This window comes from Phascolarctos cinereus, unplaced genomic scaffold (genome assembly GCF_003287225.1).
Source record: "Phascolarctos cinereus isolate Bilbo 61053 unplaced genomic scaffold, phaCin_HiC Scaffold_3;HRSCAF=262, whole genome shotgun sequence".
NCBI classification, from domain to species: Eukaryota; Metazoa; Chordata; class Mammalia; order Diprotodontia; family Phascolarctidae; genus Phascolarctos; species Phascolarctos cinereus.
The window spans coordinates 23,424,029-23,444,071 of record NW_027555736.1 but is presented as its reverse complement, the minus strand read 5'-3'; the positions used below and the strand labels follow the sequence as shown (position 1 = coordinate 23,444,071).

The following is a 20,043-nucleotide window of genomic DNA, read 5'->3' as shown; positions in this document are numbered from 1 at the left end:
AGATCTGTGGTGATCGTCCTTCCACTGTGGGCTGGACTGTGGTTTCCAAAACCCATTTCCATATTTTTAATTAACACATAGTTAAAAAAGCAAAACGAAACCTTACTCTGGGCTGTTTGAATCACAAATGGAAGGGGGAGGGCAAATTTACTTTATCAGAAAATTGCTATAGACTGTTTTGGTTGCTTTTTATTATTTTTACATTATAATCATAAACATTAAATTACAAACATGCCCATTTGAGACAGAGGCCTGAAGGATAATTTACTTCTGAAATTCCAGGGCTGCTATCATCTTAGGACTGCGCCTGTGGGGAGGAGATACAGGCCTTGTAGTTGGCCTTTCTCATTGTCCATCCCACTGCCGTGACTTCTGATCAAGCCCACCCTCTTCATAAAAGAAAAATGCAGCTGTGCAGAATGTCCTCATTGAAGAAAGACATGTCAGCATGAAATTGACTTATCTTGAAGGCAGTAGAATGTGACTCTGTCAGCCTCAAGAATTCCAGGCACGGACCTTTTTTGTTTTTCAAATGTTTTGTTTTGTATCTTTGTCTCTAGAAGAGGGAAAGGGAGAGCTGTATCCTGTTTGACACCACCCATCGCTAAAACAAGATAATATCTCTAGAGCACTTAGCACAGTGCCTGGCACACGGTAGGTGCTTCATTCATACCTGCTTCCTTCCCCACGTCCCTTTTCCTCCTCTGTCCACACCACTCAATCAACAAGTATTTATTTATTTTTTATTTTTTAAATAATATTTTATTTTCCCCTAGTAACATATAAAAACAATTTTAAAAAACTTGAGTTCCAAATTCTCTCCCTCTCTTCCTCCCCTCCCCGTCCCCCTCCCTGACACAGTAAGTAGTCTGATATAGGTTATATATGTGCAATCATGTAAAACATATTTTCATATTAGTCATTTTGTGGAAGAAAATTCCAACAATGACAAAAAAAAGAAAGTGAAAAATAGCATGCTTCGCTCTGTATTCAGACTCTATCAGTTTTGTTTCTGGAGGCAGGTAGCATTTTTCATCAAGAGGCTTTTGGAATAGTCTTGGATCACTCCACTAGTATTTATTAAGTAGTTGTTATATATTGGGCACAGTGCTAAGTGCTGGGGATATAAAAAAAAATGAAAGCAGGCTACTCTCAGGAAGCTTACATTCTAACAGGGAAACAAGATACAGATGTAGAACTAAGTAAGGAACGTATGCCAAACACGCTCACATTTTCCAGATGCAATGAGGCAATGGAATGTCCCCATTGCTAGAGCGAGCCTTGTAGTGCCTTGGTGTGGTCTAGGGACCCCTGTATGGCCCTCTGTGAAAGCATGGATCTAGGAGTTTCCAGAGACGATGGAGCCCAGAGAAACAAAATGATTTAGCCCATATCAGCCAGCAAGTTAACATAGCTTTCATTAACGCTGAAGTGGTAATCCTAGAACTGACAGTTGGAAGGGAATTTAGAGATAATTGAAGCCAGCTTCTTCACCGGAGAGCCACTAGACTCCTAGGCCCAGAGTCAAGAAGACCTGAGTTCAAATTTCATCTCAGACACTGGCTAGCTAGGTCGCTTAATTTCTTCTGACCTCGGTTTTCTCGTCTGTAAAATGGGGATGATAAGAGTTGCAGTACTTATCTTGCAGGGCTGTGAGAACCAAACAAAACAGTTATGTCAAGCACTTCGCCAGCCTTAAAGCAATGGGAAAACTGAGGCCTAGAAAAGGAAGCAACTTGCCCAGTGTTATACCACCCAGCTACTTCCAGCTCCTGGCCACATTCTCTTTCCATGACACCATGTTGCTTTCAATAGAAGCAATCATGGTGGCCCGATGCGGTCAAACAATAGTTTTAAGTCCTTTGTCTGCCAAATATTTTCTCTTAACACACTGCAGGACCAAATCTTAATTTCAGTCTGCCCTCACTCTCCACTGCCTGTTTCCGAGGGCTCCTTTGTACCTACCTTGCCAATTGCTTTCAGCAACAAATCCTTATTAAGGAATACTCACTATGCTAGGCCTTGAGAAAGAAATACAATTTAGATAAGACATGGTCCCTGTCTTTAAGGAGCTGGAAGAGTCTAATTCAATTCAATTCAATTAGCATATATTAAGAGTTCAAAGCCCTGGGCTATCATGTGGTGAACACCTACAAAAAATGAAGAATAGTCCCTGCCCTCATGGAGTTTACATTCTACTGGGAATGGTGCCAAAACAGAAAACTGCTCTATACAAAAATACGATAAGGTCATGAAACACGAAGAGAAAATAAAGAGAAGAGGCAGAGGTCATTGGTGAGAAAGGGTTAATTGACCTCTTCCTCTAGTTGCAAACATAGGAACAAGAGTTACCAGCTTTAGCCATAGCATGTAAAATGTTAGCCCAAAGGGCTTGGTGGGACCTTAGGAATCTGTCTTAGCCCAAAGCAGTTACTTAGACTCCTTACCCAACTCTAGTCCTCATGGCTCAAACAGTCAAGTCGCTTTGAATGGTCACAGCTTCCAACTTGTGTCCAGAACATTGATTATCACACTGGATGGAAGACACAGGCCATTCACCACTGAGACTGACGCAGATTGGTCCAGCGAATGCTGATGCCTCCTGATTGTGGACATCTCAGCAGTAAGCAGATCAACTCTGCTCCCGCTTGGTATCTCCATCTGCTATAGGTACAACTGTAAACTGACAATCAACCTAGCAAATGGGAGAACGTGGCCAAGGCTAACTTTGCCAAGAGCACTTACAGGTACAGGCATCCCTTGGAGATATTACGGGTTTGGTTCCAGACCACCACGATAAAGTGAATATTACCATAAAGCAAGTCGCACAAATTGTTTCATTTCTGGTGCATATAAAATTTATGTTTGTACTATACTATCATCTATTAATTGTGCAATAGTATTATGTCTCACAAAATATTGTATGTGTCTTAATTAAAAAATACTTTATTGCTAAGAAATGCTGGCCATCATCTGAACCTTCAGCTTGTGGTCATCTTTTTGCTGGTGGAGGGTCTTCCTGAGTGGCAATGGCTGCTGACCAACCACGGTGATGGTTGCTGAAGGTTGGGCTGGCTGTGGCCATTTCTTCAAATACGAAAACAATGAAATTTGCCACATCTCTTCACTTTTTCTTTCACTTGAACCCTTGGAGGCCATCGCAGGGTTGTTAACTGGCCTGATTTCCATGTCATTGTGTCTCAGGGAATAGGGAGACTTGAGGAGAAGGAGAGTCTGGGAATGGTGGATTGGTGGAATGACTGTTGCTATTGTTGCGTCATGTTCCAGTGACGTCCAACTCTTCATGACCCCACTGGGGGTTTTCTTGGCAGAGATACTGGAGTGGTTGACCATTTCCTTCTCCAGCTCATTTGACAGATGAGGAAACTGAGGCAAATAAGGTTAAGAGACTAGCAAGTGTCTGAGGCTGGATTTGAACTTAGGAGGATGAGTCTTTCTGGCTCCAGGTCCAGCTCTCTATCCACTGCATCAGAAACAATTACAATAGTAACACTAAAGATCGCTGATCACAGACCACTATGACAGATATAATTATAATGAAAAAATTTGAACCATTTTGAGAATCACCAAAATGTGACAGAGAAACATGATGTGAGTACGTGCTGTTGGAAAAATGGCGCCAATGGACTTGCTCGACCCAGGGTCGCCACAAACCTTCAATTTGTTAAAGAAAAAAAAACAAACCTCAATATCGGAAGCACAATAAAGCAAAGCACAATAAAACGAGGTATGCCTGTGTTTGGAAATGGAATCTAGCAATTAGCTAACTGTGAGGGAGATGAGAAAAGCAGAAAAGGACGAGTGCTTCAGTGTAGCTGGGCAATGGCGTCTAATATAAATTGACACTAAGCAAAACGAATACAACATATGTGTTGGAATTCCTTGGAGCGGCTGGTCCAGTGTAGAGGTGATAAAGGCGCACTCAGGCTCCCAGCTAGGTCTCACTGAGAGGAATCCTGAATCACTGGATCGTTGGCTCATGGATTTACAGCTAAAAGGGCCCTTAGGGACCATCAATCTGACACTCTCATCTTCACAGGACATCAAGGATGAGAGAGGTTAGGGTACCACAGCTGGTAAGTGTCTAAGGCATTGTCTGAGCTCAGGTCTTCTAGTCTTCAAGCCCAAGACTCCATCCACTGCTTTGCCTACCTGCCAAATCAAATACACAGTATTTAACTGGAGTAGAAGAGCAGGTAAATAACTGGGAAAAGCTTGTAATAGAGCAGTTTTGCACCTGCTTGCTATATTGGATACAAGTATCCACAAGTCTTTTCTTTGAGCAGCTCCCCAGAAAACCTCCTTCTCAGGGGTGAGGGAGAGCCTAGTCTTCAGTGTCATCTGTGGCCAGACAAAGGCTCATTGTCCATTGGTGGGTTTGTTTCAGTCCTGGAAACACATACCTTGCTTCTTTCTGCCACAGGGTGCTGTGGTCAAGATTCCAAACACAAGCTGGAAGCTGTGACTCTTCAAAACTACTTGTGAAGCTTCAAAGCTATTGGAGCCAATAGCCATGAGCTATTCAAGATGTGAAGTTAATGTAAGGAACTGCTTTGGACTAAGGCAGATTTATAAACTGAGTCCTTGTGGCCCCATCTTCTGGCAGTCAACAGTGTGTTGCTATTTCTTTGTTCCTATAGCTCTTTGGTGAGGTCTAGGGTCTCCTGTGGGGCTGACTGTCTATGCTTTGTGTTTGGTTCTCTAAAAGCATAGAATCTCTCCACTGTGTTGCTTCATTCTGCCACCATGGTTATTATCTGATGAAACTCCACCATCTGTTCATCTGTCTGTCGCTACTGTCTCCATCCATCGCTTCCATTTGCCAAAGTTTCACTTTGTTGCTGCTTCCTATCATTGTTTCTACTTTGAGGAAGTATACTTGTTGTTTTAATGAAGCCATGTGAAGATGCTTTAGGAGCTGTCCGTATATTTTAATTTGTTGTTAATAAGCCTTAAAACTTCACTTGGCTCATTCACAAAAAGACTGCTGGAAGACCTGAAGATTTCCTTTTAAATGGAAAGTGGCCATCCCTTATCCTAGCTGAGATAGGGAGATTGAATTTTGTTTACCCCCTCTGTGCCCTAGGATGAAAGCAGAATGCCTTCCACATGGACATAACCTTTCCACTGAGTCTTTGGAGGCTGAAGAGAATCAGTAGCATCCCATTGACTTTGCCCCTCTCTGTACTGGCTCCCAGTCATGCCAATCATCTTGAAGTGTGAAATTGCCGACAACTGTGAAAAAGGCATGAGAAACCTTGGAAGGCAAGATACAGAAGATAGTGACCTTTTCCAAGATTCCTGTAATCTGCAGCGAAGTCTATGACTCCCTTACCCTAATTTATTTGGTGAAAAAGAGCAACAGACTTGGAGTTAGGAAACACGGTTCTGTCCTAAATCCACCATTTACTAGCTCTGTGATATTGGGTGGAGCTTCCTTCCACCCCCGCCCCTTTTTGACTTAGTTTCTCTATCTGTAAAATGAAGAGATGGGACAAGAAGATCTCTAAAAGCCCTTCCATACTCTGGGCCTAGTTTTAGAGTGTTTTAAAGTTCAATTCAACTCATCAGAGATTTGTGAGGTGCTTACCATGTGCCAGGCAGCACACTTGATTGTGGAGACAGAGAAAGTCAATAAAAATTCACAAAAGTGCTTACTAGGTGATAGTGCTTAACACATAGTAGGTGTTTAATAAATGTTTATTGACTGACTGACTGCCAGGCACAGTCCAAGATGCTGGGAATATAAAGAAAGGCAAAAATATGAATCCCTGCTCTCAAAGAGAGTACAGTCTAATGGGGGAGAAAATATGGGCTCACCTAGGTACATGTAAGTGTAGTATATACATGTGGTCTACCAAACGGTCCTGTCCTCAAGAAGATGCCCTAGTGGGGTAAGGAGAGAACTTTCCTTACAACAACTCTATGATGAAAAATGTCTAAATAAATATTGTCCTCAAGAAGATCACCTGGTGGGGTAAGGAGAAAACTTTCCTTACAACAACTCTATGATAAAAAATGTCTAAATAAATATTGCTGTCTCCTTTTTACCAATAAGTAAACTGAGGTCTAAAGGACTGATCTGCAAAGTGAGGGACACAGCCTAATTTAAGTGAGTTGTGGCCTCACTTTGGGGGGTGGGGTGCAAAATCAACCAACTGGAGGGTTGGAAGAAGGGTTACATCCTGACTTCCCTGCAATAGCCAATAGCCAATGGGTCTTGTCTCCAAAACAGCTCCCCCAATCGCCAATCCCTGCCAAATTCTCCTACTCTCCCCCCTCCCTCTGATGAGTAAGGTTGCAGTCTTTCTTCCTCTGATTCAAGCTGGCTCCTCAAGGCAGTATGCCCTGACTGATGACTACACCCCCAGCAGTAGCCACATAGGTTGGGAAATCCTCCTCCTCTCTCTCAGCGTCTTGTGCTCCATATCAGTTAGTGGTTGGAGCAGTGCCTCTTCAGAGGGAAGGCTCTATGCTCCGGGGCAAGCCTCCCCTCCTTGGGCTTGGTTGGGATAGAGTCACTGGCCCACGATGAGCAGCCAAGGATGGGCTGCCATCTTCCTCTCAGCTCCCAACCCCGCCCCTCTTCCAGACTTCCTTATTTTTGCTGAAGGCATTGCAATCCTTCCAGCCACCTGGTTTGCAGTCTCCATGTCAAGTTTGATTCTGCATTCTCCCTCATCCCAACACCCAATCAACGCCCAACTCTTGCCATTTTTATCTCCATGACATCTTTCTACTCAGACCAACTCAGGGCCTCCTTGTGTCTCCTCTGGACTGTGGCAATCGCTCCCTAATTGGTATTCCCTTCTCCGATCTCTCCCTACTCCAATTCATCGAACTCTCAGCCACCAAAGTGCAGACCCGATCACATCACACCTCTGCTCGGTAAACTCCAGTGACTCCCTATGGATTCTAGGATCAAATATTATTTAATATGGATGAACTCCTTTGATCATTTTTGTTTTCATGTAGTTGACATGATGTACACAATTATTCATACGGCATTACATATACAATTTACATGAGTAAATATGTATATAGAGGCTGTCTGCTCAAAACGTCATTAAGATAATAGTAATAATAACAGCTAACATTTACATAGTGCTTTAGAATGATCATCTCGTTTGATCCTCACAAAATCCTGGGAAGTAGGTGCTATTATCGTTCCTGTTTTATAGTTGAGGAAACTGAGACAGACAGAGAAGGTTAAGTGACTTGCCCAGGGTCACACAACTAGTAAGTATCTGATACAGGATTTGAACTCCGGTCTCCCTGACTCTAGTTCAGGAGCTCTATTCACTTTCACCACCAAGCTGCTCCATGAATGTCTTTGAAGATCATCCAGGTTTCCCTTCCGAATGAAGGAGGTGAGTGCAGTCTTTGATAATAACCATAGATAATGTGTCTTTGCAAAACATTTTGATTCTCTGGTCTTTGTCCCTAACTCTTTGTTCCTGTTTTGCTCATAATAATGGCAAATCCTATTCAATTCAGCAGGCGTTTATTAAATACCTCCTGGGTGCTACATGCCGGGTATACAAAGACAAAAACATCAATTCCTGACCTCAAGGAAGTCACATTCTGCTGGAGGGATACACCATTTAATTCAATGAAATCCAACAGGCGTTTATAAACTATGTGTTGGGAATTCTGTTAGTCCTGGGAGATGCAAGGACTGAACGAAAGTGGTCTCCATCCTCCAGGTATAGAAGACAACACCCACGGTGGGGGAGGCTGGGCAGGGAAGGGAGGCTTGGTTTGGGAAGTCACCCTGCAGGATTGGTGGATGATGGGCCCTTTCCAGAAGCGACGGTGACATTGGTTTGATGAAAGGTCCCAGGGCAGGGGGGAAGGTAGGAAACGGGCTGTTCAGAGGGAGACAAGTGGAACATCTGCTCCCTTTGTTTGAGTCTGGCAGGATGAGCTAGAAGGCAGAGCCTAGGGCAGTGATGTCAAACTCAGAGAGAAACAGGGGCCTCTAAATGTACATAAAGATACCTGCAGGCCACATACTGACCTAGAAAACCACACATCTTTAGATGCTTCTTTTTCATGAATACATGGACTCATAAAAATCAGATAGGAGCTCCATTTTCATCTTGTTCAGGCATTGTGGGCTGCACAGAGCCTTCAGGCATCTCTAGGTGAGGCTGTGGGCCTGGCTGGACTCCCTTCTTCACCAAGCAGGACAACTCCACCCCAGAGCAGGAGCTCCAAGGTTGATGGAGGAAGCCTCCACTGCACGGGGCTCTGGAGTTCTAATGATCCAGAGAGCTCAGTAGTAGGGCAAGTCTTAAGAGGATGGCAGAGGTAGATACCTAGATGTCATAGAGGAGAGACTGAAGGCCAGGAGAAGGGCTAGGAAGCTACTTCAGTAGTCTAGGCCAGAAGTAGTAAGAAATCATATTAGGGAGGTCGTCTTGTAAATATAGGGGACTGATTCAGGAGATGTTGTGGGGTAGAAGTAATGTTTGTTGGTGGTGGTGGTGCTGTTTAGTTATTTGGTCCTGTCCGACTCTTCATGACCCCATGGTCACACCAGGCCCTTCTGTCCTCCACTATCTCCCAAGTCTGTCCAAGCTCATCTTTGTTGCTTCCCTGATACCATGTCATCCTCTGCCATCCCCTTCCCCTTTTACCTTCAATCTTTCCCATCATCAGGGTCTTTTCCAATGAGTCCTGTCTTCTTATTATGTGGCCAAAGGACTGAAGCTTCGTTTTTGGTACTTGACTTCCAGTGAATAGCATGAATTAATTCCTTCAAGTATTGATTGAGAATGAGCAATTAAATGGATATGAGATCATAGGATCATCATTTTTGAGCTAAAAAGGACCTTAGAACCATCTCATATATCCTCTCCCCATTTTACAGATGAGGAAACTGAAGCCCAAGGAGGTTAAGTGAGTCAGGATCATCTACACGGAAGAGGGCAGAGTCAGGAGCTCATCCACTGACTCTAAACTCAGTATTCTCTCCATTGTGTTTTAGGAGTTGAGGGACGGGAAGAAGCAAAGAGGACTATAAGGCTGGAAATCTGGGTGACTGGGAGGATGGTGGTGTCTATGACAGAAATCAGAAATACTAGGGAATAGTCAGAAAAGCAGCACCAAAAAAGATAATACTAATGCATCTCAACCCCCTCTCCCCATCTCCTCCAAAGGTCAGATTTTTTCTCGAGTAGTTTTTCTTCTGCCTGATTGATTTAGTTTGGGGTAAATAATGTGAGTTCTGTTGGAGACCCAGAAATGAATTCCTGGAATCAATTCATTGTTTCATCAGATCCCTTTTCCACTAGTCCCCTGAATGTGATTTCCTTCTTTTTCCCCCTGGAATCCTTTAGGTGTGCTTGTTCTATCTGTGAACCTCTCCCCGGCGCGTGAGCATCTGTCAGATCTAATCACCTGCACAACCACCTTATAAAGATTACCTTATCAGAAAAAAAGTGTCATCCTGCAAGCTGAGGTGTGAGGGTTGCAAAGTAAAAGCATGGCAAGCTCACAACTGCTGTGTTAATTTATTATAAATTATGGTTTTTGTTTGCAGAGATAAGGCTTGAGAAGTGTTTCTATTTAAATTCACTTCCTATTATTCAAACATAAATACCCAAGAGCTATGTAGACAGAGGGTTTATAGAATAGGCCTTAAATAGGCCCTGCCTGTGACAGTGAAATTTATTTCCCAGGCTATCCGGACTGGTCATGTCCCACTGTCCTGGGTGCAGGACTGGACAGCACAATTAAGACCAAACATGGGTGCCTTCAAACAGTAGATGGAAACCACTGATTGTCTGCCCAGAAGCCATGATTTATAGTCTGGGAACGGTGGGAATAATTGTAAAGAATGCTGAGTTGCAACAAAGCTTTAATTCACAGGCCTGACATCGGGAAGGCATAATCTGCAGATCTTGCCTCTGCCATGATGGATGGGGGATACTTGGGACACACGAGCATGTCTGTTTGAAGAGCAATGAGCTTTTGATGTCCCCAGTAAAAAACAAAAACGAAAAACAAAACAAAAACAAATGAAACAAAACAAAACAAAACTAAGATCCGTGGTTTCTCCACCAGGCCTAGTCCATGAAGGAACGTACACATATTGATTCATCATTGAGTGATGAAAAATCTAGAACTGAGTAGGTTCTAGCAAAAGAATTCTATAAACTGACCCCCCTACAGTGCTGACTTGTTTTTTTTTTAAAGATGACCCTCATACAATAAGGAGAATTTTAAATATTAAAACCAAGGTGACATTGAGTCAAAATAAAAGACTATTCCCAACTGAGCCAAGGGACATGTGGGTAGCGATGATGTGGCCTCTCTCCTGATCCAGCACAGAACAGGATTCTCAGCACATAGGTTCAGAGCTGGAAGGGGCTTCAGAGGTCATCTGATCTAGTTTCCTCCTCCAACAGAAGGAGTCAGGGCCTAGAGAGCTGAAATGAACATGGGATCCCAGATGTAGAGCTGGAAGGGACCTTAGAGGTTATCTAGTCCAAGGAGGAGAAGTTAAGTGATTTATCCAAGGTCTCATAGGTTGTAAGTGCCAGAACCACAGTTACAACCTTGGTCCTCTACCTCCAAATCCCATGCCCTTTCCATAACACCAGAATGCCTCCCAATGGTACCATTTTGGTATAGTTTTTCTAAGCCTGGTGCCAAGGCATAGCAAGTTGGGATAATATATATTCCCTTATGCATTAATAGGTAGAGGTATCTGGAAAAAGATCAGAAAAATGATTTTAATTTGTAATGGAAACTCAGATTTGAACTCTGGTCCCCCAACCCCAGCTCAGGAGTAACTTGATCTTTCCCCTCTCATCCACTCATGAGTATTCACGTTTCAATTTACCACCAAGTAAGAGGAGCTGACTCCTGTTCTAAATAAGAACTTAAAAAAAACCCATTAGTGGAGATGCTATTGTTTTCTGAGGTTTTTGTGTGAGCATGTGCAAACACACTCGTGTACTCTGGCTTATTCTATTGCACTTAGTAAGTACATCCAGTTTGGGAGCAGGTACAGGTGCAAAATCCACAAGGTCGCTTACATGGGCAGGTACCTGGTGGTGGCCACTCACCCTGGCATGGAGCCAGCCACCTAGGGAGAGCCCTGCTTGCCTAGGAAAGGCCGGCCAGCCTGCTGGGGCGAACAGGGCTCCCTAAAAAGCTGAAAGCAAAGATAAGATAATGTTTATCAGAAATTATGAACAGTAAAAATACTGTTCCTGGTCAATGGTTATTTTTACTGAAAATGTTTACAGTTCGAGGGACAGAAATAGACCTTTAGTCGCCGATTATGGAAAGCGCCCTTGATGGCTAAATATAAAAAGGCCAAATATTAATAACCACTGACATTTATATGATGCCTTTCCTCTCAATGTACCCGGCCAATAGCCCTGATTATGCTGACACATCCACACACATATACATCCATACAAACACACAGATGTGTGAACACAACACACATATACAATGCAACACAATGCATTTGCTCAGACAATGCAATGTACACACCAATAACATGCCCATAATACACATGCATGCACACATGTACTCAATACCCATCCCCACGTGTTACGCATGCATAATGCAGTATACATAAACATGCTGGTACAAATATACACAAACACCTGTCACATATATATGTAGACTATACAACGTACACAGACACAGACTGCAGCACAAAAGCCTCATCTGGTCTAACCTGAAAGGAGGGAGCAGCTGTCTTCTCTGCCTAAGAGTGGGGACTGCAGGAGACAATTCTGCAGATGGAGGTTGAGGGGCGTCTAGGCTCACACCCCAGCTTGGGAGGTTTTTACATAATATTGATGTTTTGAGCCTTAGATGCTGTGATCTGATGGGGATTACTTGGTTCCTTACAGTTTTTTTTCAAAAGAGGCACAAACAGACTGTTGATATGGAGGGAGAGAGAAGTGTGGGCACTATTGATGGAAGCCCAAAATGGGAAAGAAAGGGGGTGCTCGTTGACTGAGGAGCAGCTGAACAAATCCTGGTACAGGAAGGTGACGGGATGCTATGGTGCTCTAAGAAAGAAGTATGAGGAATTCAGGGCAACTTGGGAAGCCATGGGTTGATACATTATGGCGATGTAAAGAAAGAAATATGGGAGAGCTAGTTACATGGTGCCAGTTAGGTACCAATTTTCTGGTGCAGAGAATAGAATATGAACACGGGATGATGGGTCAGGAAGACCTGAGTTCAAATCTTGCCTCAGACTCTTATTAGCTCTGTGACCTGGGCATGTCACTTAACTGCTGCCTGCTTCACTTTTCTTATCTATAAAATGGCATTAATGCTCCAGAGGTTTGTTGTAAGGATCAAATGAGATAACATGTCACGTACTTTATAAATGATAAAGCCTTATGTAAATGCTAACAAGTACTTTGTAAAGTAGAAAGTATTATGTAAATGCCAACCATTGTTAAAATAATCAAAAAGAAAATAACACTTACAGGCAGCTGACCTCAGATTAAAGGCAATGACCTTTAGTCACTATCACTTCTTGATGTCATATGATAAAATATAATCTCCATCTTTTCTTGAGAGAGAGGTGGGGAACCATGGGTGCTTAGTGTTATATACACCGTTTTCCCTTGAAATAAGGGGGTGGGGAATAGGTTAAGTATGCAAGACACAGTAGTCAATGACTATAGTAATGTACTGTTTGATAAACCCAAAGATCCCAGCGTCTTGGATAGGGACTCACTATTTGAGAAAAAACTGTTGGGAAAACTGGAAACGAGTATGACAGAAACTGGGTATAGACCAACATCTCACATGATATACCAAAATAAAGTCAAAATGAGTTCATGGTTTAGATAGAAAGGCTGATACATAAGCAAATTGGGAGAGCAAAGAATAGTTTACTTATCAGATTTATGGAGAACAGAAGAATTCATGACCAAACAGGAGATAGAGAACATTATGAAATGCAAAATAGATAATTTTGATTACATTAAATTGAAAAGTTTTTGCACAAAGCCAAAGCAACCAAGATTAGAAAGTAAGTAGAAAATTGAGAAATAATTTTTACAACCAGTATCTCTGATAAGGGCCTCATTTCTAAAATATAGAGAGAATTAAGTCAAATTTATAAGAATATGTTATTCCCCAGTTGAGAAATGGTCAAAGGATATGAACAGGCAGTTCTCAGATGAAGAAATTAAAGCCAACTATAGTCATGTGAAAAAATGCTCTAAATCACTATTGATTAGAGAAATGCAAATCAAAACAACTCTGAGGTACCGCATCACATCTATCAGATTGGCCAACATGACGAAACAGGAAAATGATAAATGTTAGAGAAGATGTGGGAAAATTGGAACACTAATGCATTGTTGGTGGAGTTGTGAAATGATCCAACCATTTTGGAGGGCAATTTGGAACTATGCCCAAGGGACTATAAAAATGTGCATACCCTTTGAGTCAGCAATAGCACTTCTAGGGGCAAAGAGATCATACAGATGGGAAAAGGACCCACATGTACAAAATATTTATAGCAGCTCTTTTTGTGGTGGCAAAGAATTGGAAATTGAAGGGATGCTCATCAATTGGGGAATGGCTGAGCAAGTTGTGGTATATGAATGTAATGGAATATTGTTGTGCTTTAAGAAATGATGAGCAGGAGGACTTCAGAAAAATCTGGAAAGACTTGTGTGGACTTACGTTAACTGAAGTAGAACCAGGAGAACATTGTACACAGTAACAGTCACATTGTGCAATGACTGACGTTGATAGACTTAATCCTTCTCAGCACTGCAAGGATCCAAGACATCTCCAAAGGTCTCGTGATGGAAAATGCTATCCACATCCAAAGAAAGAACTATGGAGTTTGAATGCAGAACGAAGCATACTATTTGCTGTTTTTTTTCGGTTTTGTTTTGTTTCCCCTTTCTGATTAGAACCTATTGGTTTTAATTCTTCCTTATAACATCACTAATTTGAAAATATGTTTAATAGGAATGTAAATGTATAGCCTGTATAAGATTGCGAGCCGTCTTGGGGAGGGAGGCGGGGAGGGAGAGAGAGAAAAATTTAAAAGTCAAAAGCTTATGGAAGCGATTGTTGAAAAATCAAAATAAATTAATAAAAAATAAATAAGGGGGTGGGTGGCTCATGAAGGTGGATGGGTATTAAGAAATGTTTGTAGATAGAAAGCAGTTAAAAACCAAATAAAAATGAAGTAACACCAACTAAAGGAAGATTGAAGAAGGATATGAAAGGAACGGTGACTCATCCTCAGAGGGACGTGGGCAATTCCAGCTGTTCCACAGCTGGCGGCACCGTCAGGGTCAGGCATCCAGGAAGGATGGGGGACCGGCTGCCCAATGATCATCTCAGCTTTGAGACAAGCCCTTTTTTCCCTCGAATCCTCTTGGAGTCGGACAGCTGCTGCTGGAGCCATTTATGAAATATGAGATTGAGGTAGCTTGCCTGTGGCCTGCTTAATGACAATGATTAAAGAAATGTTCTGCTCGTTAAAATTTAAGCAATGTGTAAAGGACCTGGTCAGGATAATTTTTAAATGCCTGGAGGTCCACACTGTGCAATGTCTATACTCTGAGACTACAATGAGATCACTAAATATAGGCTGTTCTGAATCTGAATAAGGAAATCAGTAGAAATGGATGAGAAAAAAAAGCTATAAGGAAGGAGAGGAAGAGGAGGACAAGGACAAGGAGGGGGGTATGAGGTTTCTGAGGGTTAGGAGGCTAGAATCCAAGTCTCTGCCACCTGTAAGACCATAGGTAAATTACTTCCCTTCTTTTGGGGCTTGGTTTTCATGGTGTGGTAGATAGAGCGGTAGACTTAGAGCCAGGAAGACCTGGATTCAAATCTGACCACACTCACGAAGTATGTGATCTTGGGCAAGTCACTTCATCTCTTTGGGCCTCAGTTTCCCTATCTGTAAAGAATGGAGATAGCACCTGGAGCACCTATCTGGGCTGTTGAGGGGCTCACCTGAGATTATCTGTAAGGGGCTCAGAAAAGTCAGTTACTATTAAAAAATAAGGGCATTGGACTAGGTGAACCCTAAGGACCCTTCCAGCTCTGACATCCAATTACTCTGCCTTTCATCAAAGAAGGCACTGTGCTCTGTGAGCAAGGCAGAATTGCAATAGCTCAAAAGAAGTGTGAAATGTGCAAATTTAGAGACATCTCCACTCCGAATGTTTGTATCGACTATTTGTGCCTGACCTGTGGTAGCACCTTCCAAGCTTGTTATTGGCCTGATCAGCCATAGTTGGCCACACAGTGCCTTGAGCCCAATATGGTGCCGTCATTTTTGTCCTCTTCAAGAAAGAAGGATAACGGCCAGCTACCTTTCATCTCACTTTCTTCTATATAGACCAACCCACCCTTCTAGGGGCAGTTCCAAGGCTATCTTTTCCATAAAGCCTTTCTCCACTATTGCAGGTTGCATGGATTTTCACATTTTGTAACGGTCCTCCTTGAGGGCAGAGCCCATGTCTTACACTAATTCAATACACCTCTTAAATTCTCACTCCATTATGTCCACTGGGCTGGAACCAATGACCATATGTTACATTATTATAACTTTGATTCAAGTTTGTGAATTTGAATATATGCAGCCATTTATTTTTCATACTGGTTGCATTGTTATGCTATCTATTTCAGAGGCTTGTCACGAGCATCAGATGAGATGATGTACGTGAAGCATTTTACAAATTGTAAAGTCCAGGAAAAACTCTGATGATGGTAGTGGTGGTGGTGGTGCTGGTAATGACGATTTTCATACTTTTTGTGAAAGTACGAAGTTATATCTGATTCTTTAAATCCCTCCTGGAAGCAATGATGGTTATTTTTTAAAAAAACCCAACCAAACCTTTAGCTTTTTCTTTTAATAATATCTAAATATATTCTATTACATCTGCTTTGCAAAATTTGGCATGCCACTTCTGAATCATCCTTCTTGCCCATGTGGAAGCTGACTTGATTAATGTAATTAAACTATTACTTGTTACTCAAGGCTCCATTAAAAAATTCAGAAATGTGGCCTTATTACTTGACTTCCAACTGATGGTTTTCCTAGTGTGATTTCTGAGCTGAAATATTCTCTGTCTTTGTTCCTGATACAGAAATTGTTTTAGCACATCCTTTTTCCCCTGCTGTGCATATGATTAGAGAAGTAAAGGTTAACCAGTGCACTAAATTTATTTTTTGTAAATTTGGTCTATTTTTGTTAACAATACATTTTAGTCCCCCCTCCCTTTTTTCTTCAGTTTTAGAAGATCATAAGAGGTTATTATCTTTTCCTAGAAATGATTTGAGAATCTGACTGATTCAGAAAAAGAAAGAGGAGCTTCTATATCTCTTTACATTTCTTGTCATGCTATTTTCTCCTAGTGTCCTTCCCATGGTTGGTGTCTATACTGGTAGGACATCCTGATGCAAATCTACTTGCATGAATGTCTTTTCTGTGTCCTTGGCTGGTTTTGTCCCATGCCAGCAGATTGGAATCTTGGCGGACTGTGGCCGTGAGATAGAGACGTTTTAACTCGGAGTCATCAGTAACACTGAGAGAGCGGGACTGAATTTAAATGCATTCAACTGTGTTACAAGGACTATGTAACAGTGCCTGGCACTGTGTTGATATCAGAAATCACTCTCTGAAGTACGGAGAGAAAAAAAAAGGCACTAGTACCTGCCTTTGAGAGGCTTACATCATTGGGAAAGAGAGAGAGAGAGAGAGAGAGAGAGAGAGAGAGAGAGAGAGAGAGAGAGAGAGAGAGCACAACATACTCATATAAGTATATTAAGTATAATAATAATAATAATAATATATTAATGAGTTCATTCAACAAACATTTTTTGGAGTGTTGGTTTTGTTCCAGGTACTATGGGTAGGCAGCAAAGATTTTGTTGTTGTTGTTTTAATCATGTCTGACTCTCCGTGACTCCATTTGGGGTTTTCTTGGCAGAGATACTGCAGTGGTTTGCCATTTCCTTCTCTAGCTTGTTTTACAGATGAGGAAAACAGGGTAAAGTGACTTACCCACGGTCACTCAGCTGAGGCCAGATTTGAACTCAGGTACTCCCGATTCCAGGGCTAGTGCTCTATCCACTGTGCACCCCAGATGTATGCTTTCAGAATATCAGTTTGGCAGCTGTGTGTATGCATGAGTGTGTGTGTGTGTATGGATTAGAAAGGAGGCAGAGAGATCAAGGAGGGGGAGCATTCGCTGCTTGCACACTTATGTTTGCCTTTCCAGAGTGTGTAATTGTTGTCATGGATGGTGCCTGGCATGCAGTAGGCACTCGGTAAGTGCTTGATGCCTTGTGGCTGGGATGTGGGCATGCCTCTCACTGATGTGCTGAGAGACCCTTCCACCTCAGAGCAGACCGTTTTGGAGAGTCCTCATGGTCGAGGCTAAGCTGGTGATGAATATCTCCCCCACTCTGGGTTAGGCCGGTGCTTAATCAATGCAGACTTTCACAGGACCTGCTGCTGACACTGTTAGAGCTTGGTAGTCAGACTTAGGACTTCTGTGAGGCCAATATGCACAGTCACCTCCACCACCCAGGAGGAATCAAAGGACCTTGTATTTACCCGCACCACTCAGAGAGAGCTACAACCATCATAGCGGATTTTTACATAGCATGATAAGGTTGTCAAAGTACATTTATTCACCTGAACCTTACAGATAAGTTTTAGGTTTCATTATCCCCATTTTATTGATAAGGAAACTGAGGCTTGAAGGTTAAGTGGCTGCCCCTAGTCATACAGCTGCTAAGTGGGAGAGGCCAGATTCAAATCCACATTTCCCTGACTAAAGCCGGCTGTCTCTCCGCAGTAGCTGGTAGCATGTACGCAAAACTAAAAAGAAAAAAAAAAGAAAAAGAAAAAATCTGCAGCCCCTCCACCTTTGGCTTTTTTCTCCTCTGCCTAATTTAGTTCCTCTCTTAGCTTTGGTGATTGACACTATTAAGGGGGCTCTTAGATATGTACCTCTGGCCCTGGCCTTGTTCCCTGGCTTCACAAGAACCCCAGGATATGGCAGCCAGAAGAGACCTATGCTAGAAATCATTTTGGCCAACTGTTCGACTCACAGATAAGTCAGTGGAACATCAGAGAGGTTGGCTGACTTGTGGATGGTCACGGAGCTAGTTAGCGGCTGGGCCAGGTCTGAAATCGAGTCCTCGTGCCCACCCCAGACCAGCCACAACTCTATGGGGCAGCGTCGTATGATGCCACCTCTCCTGGTCCAGTATCTCACACTGAGGGGACAGTGAGACAGACAAACAGGTAGACACGTCCAATAGGCAAACGTAATACACCTGTGACATACTGACTGGACTTAGTTTTATAGAATATAAGCTCCATGAGGGCAGAGATTATGTCTCACCTAAACTTTTACTATCCTGGCTCAGGATTCTGGTCACAGTTGCTTAATGAACATTTTTTGAATGCGTGTTTAGAAAGGTGCCTGGCACATAGTAGCTGCTTAACAAATTTTTGATGAATGAATGAATTGAACATGCTCAAATTATCGACCTGTCTTTATTTCCTTGTTTATCTCACTGGTGCATCCTTGGCACAGCTAGGCGGCTCAGTGGATAGAGTACTGGGCCTGGAGTCAGGAAGACTCATCTTCCTGAGTTCAAATCTGGCCTCAGACACTTACTAATTGGGTGACCCTGGGCAAGTCTCTTAACATTGCTTGCCTCAGTTTCCTCATCTGTTAAATTGAGCTGGAGAAGGAATAGCAAATCACTCCAGTATCTTTGCCAAGAAAATTCCAATTGGGACCATGAAGAGTCAATACAACTGAAATGCCTGAATAACAACAGTGCATCCTAGTCATCAGGGTTCAAGACTTTGGTATCTTTCACTTGTCTCTAACCTTTCTCCCTGACCTCCAACTCATCAGGCTTTCCATTCTTCTTGCATGCCTCTCACCCTTCTATTTCCACAGATGTCACCATAGTTCATCCCCTTATCTCATCACACTTCGGTGACTGTAACAACAAAAATAAGAACTAGAATTTTTATACCACTTTGAGGTTTGCAAAGATTTACATGTTATCTTTTTTTGATCCTTATAGCAACTCTGCGATGTGGGCACTATTATTATCTTCATTTTACATATGAGGAAACTGAGGCAAGAGAGATTAAGTCACACAGCTAGTAAATATCTGAGGCTGGCTTCACACCCAGGTCTTCTTGCCTCCATGGCCAGCACTCCACTGTGTGATCTAGCTGCATGCTCAGCCTGGTCTGGTATGATAGCTGGTCTCTCTATTACCAGTTATTCACAACAAGGTAGTTCAAAGAGGAAGAGGTTCCAAAATAATAGAAAACGGCATGGAAGATGCCTTTATTCAAATGAAGACCCTTCAGATTGACTTTGAAAACCAATTCCTCCAGTGTGATGGCATAAGGTGATGGACTCTAATAATGGTGGTAGAAGTGGCCAGGGACGGATGGGTAGGAGAGATAGGAAACAAGTATGGACAGAACTTAATGAGGCAGATGTGAGTGAGAAAGAGAAGAGATGAGTGAAAGAAGCCTCCAAGGAGAAGGAAATATGGCGTAGTAGGTAGCTTATGAGACTCGGAGTCAGAAAAACCTGGGATCAATGCCCACTTTGGATACTGACTAGCTGTGTGACCTTGGGAAAGCCACTACCGTCTCTGAGCCTCAATTTCCTCCTACATAAAACAAGGAGAAGAAGACCTTCAGTACCTACTTCACAAGGTGTGGTGAGGCTCTGATTCAATAATGCATTTGAAGCATTTTGCAACCATCAAACACAATAGAAATGTCACTTTCTATTATTACCATAGGAGGCAACAGCTCCTGGGCGCCTGAATGACAGAAGTGCAGAAATGACAAAAACTTGCACCCTTTGTTTTTTATTGATTTTGAGGAAGTGTTGGCCCTAGTAGAGTAAAAGTCATCCCTGAATGTTCACCTGAGATAAGATGTCACCCTTGCGTAGATTAGACTCATCCAAGGATTGATGATGGATGTGACTT

General features: G+C 42.5%; 1 protein-coding gene and 1 long non-coding RNA gene across 9 annotated transcripts in view; one reads left to right on the top strand and one right to left on the bottom strand.

Moving 5' to 3' along the window:
- The window catches only part of CABCOCO1 (ciliary associated calcium binding coiled-coil 1), a 167,462-nt gene that overhangs the window by 28,907 nt on the left and 118,512 nt on the right, over nucleotides 1–20,043 (bottom strand). The gene's annotated exons all lie outside the window — the stretch shown is intronic.
- The window catches only part of LOC110216423 (uncharacterized), a 53,098-nt gene that overhangs the window by 4,585 nt on the left and 28,470 nt on the right, over nucleotides 1–20,043 (top strand). For 2 of the 7 annotated variants that reach the window (XR_002326753.2, XR_002326755.2), the window contains exon 3: nucleotides 283–654. This is a non-coding gene — a long non-coding RNA (uncharacterized LOC110216423). Of the gene's footprint in view, nucleotides 1–282; nucleotides 4,632–5,107; nucleotides 5,987–7,518; nucleotides 7,728–9,365; nucleotides 9,527–20,043 lie in introns of those variants that run through there. The other 5 variants (XR_002326751.2, XR_002326749.2, XR_002326752.2 and 2 more) reach the window with 5 other exon arrangements.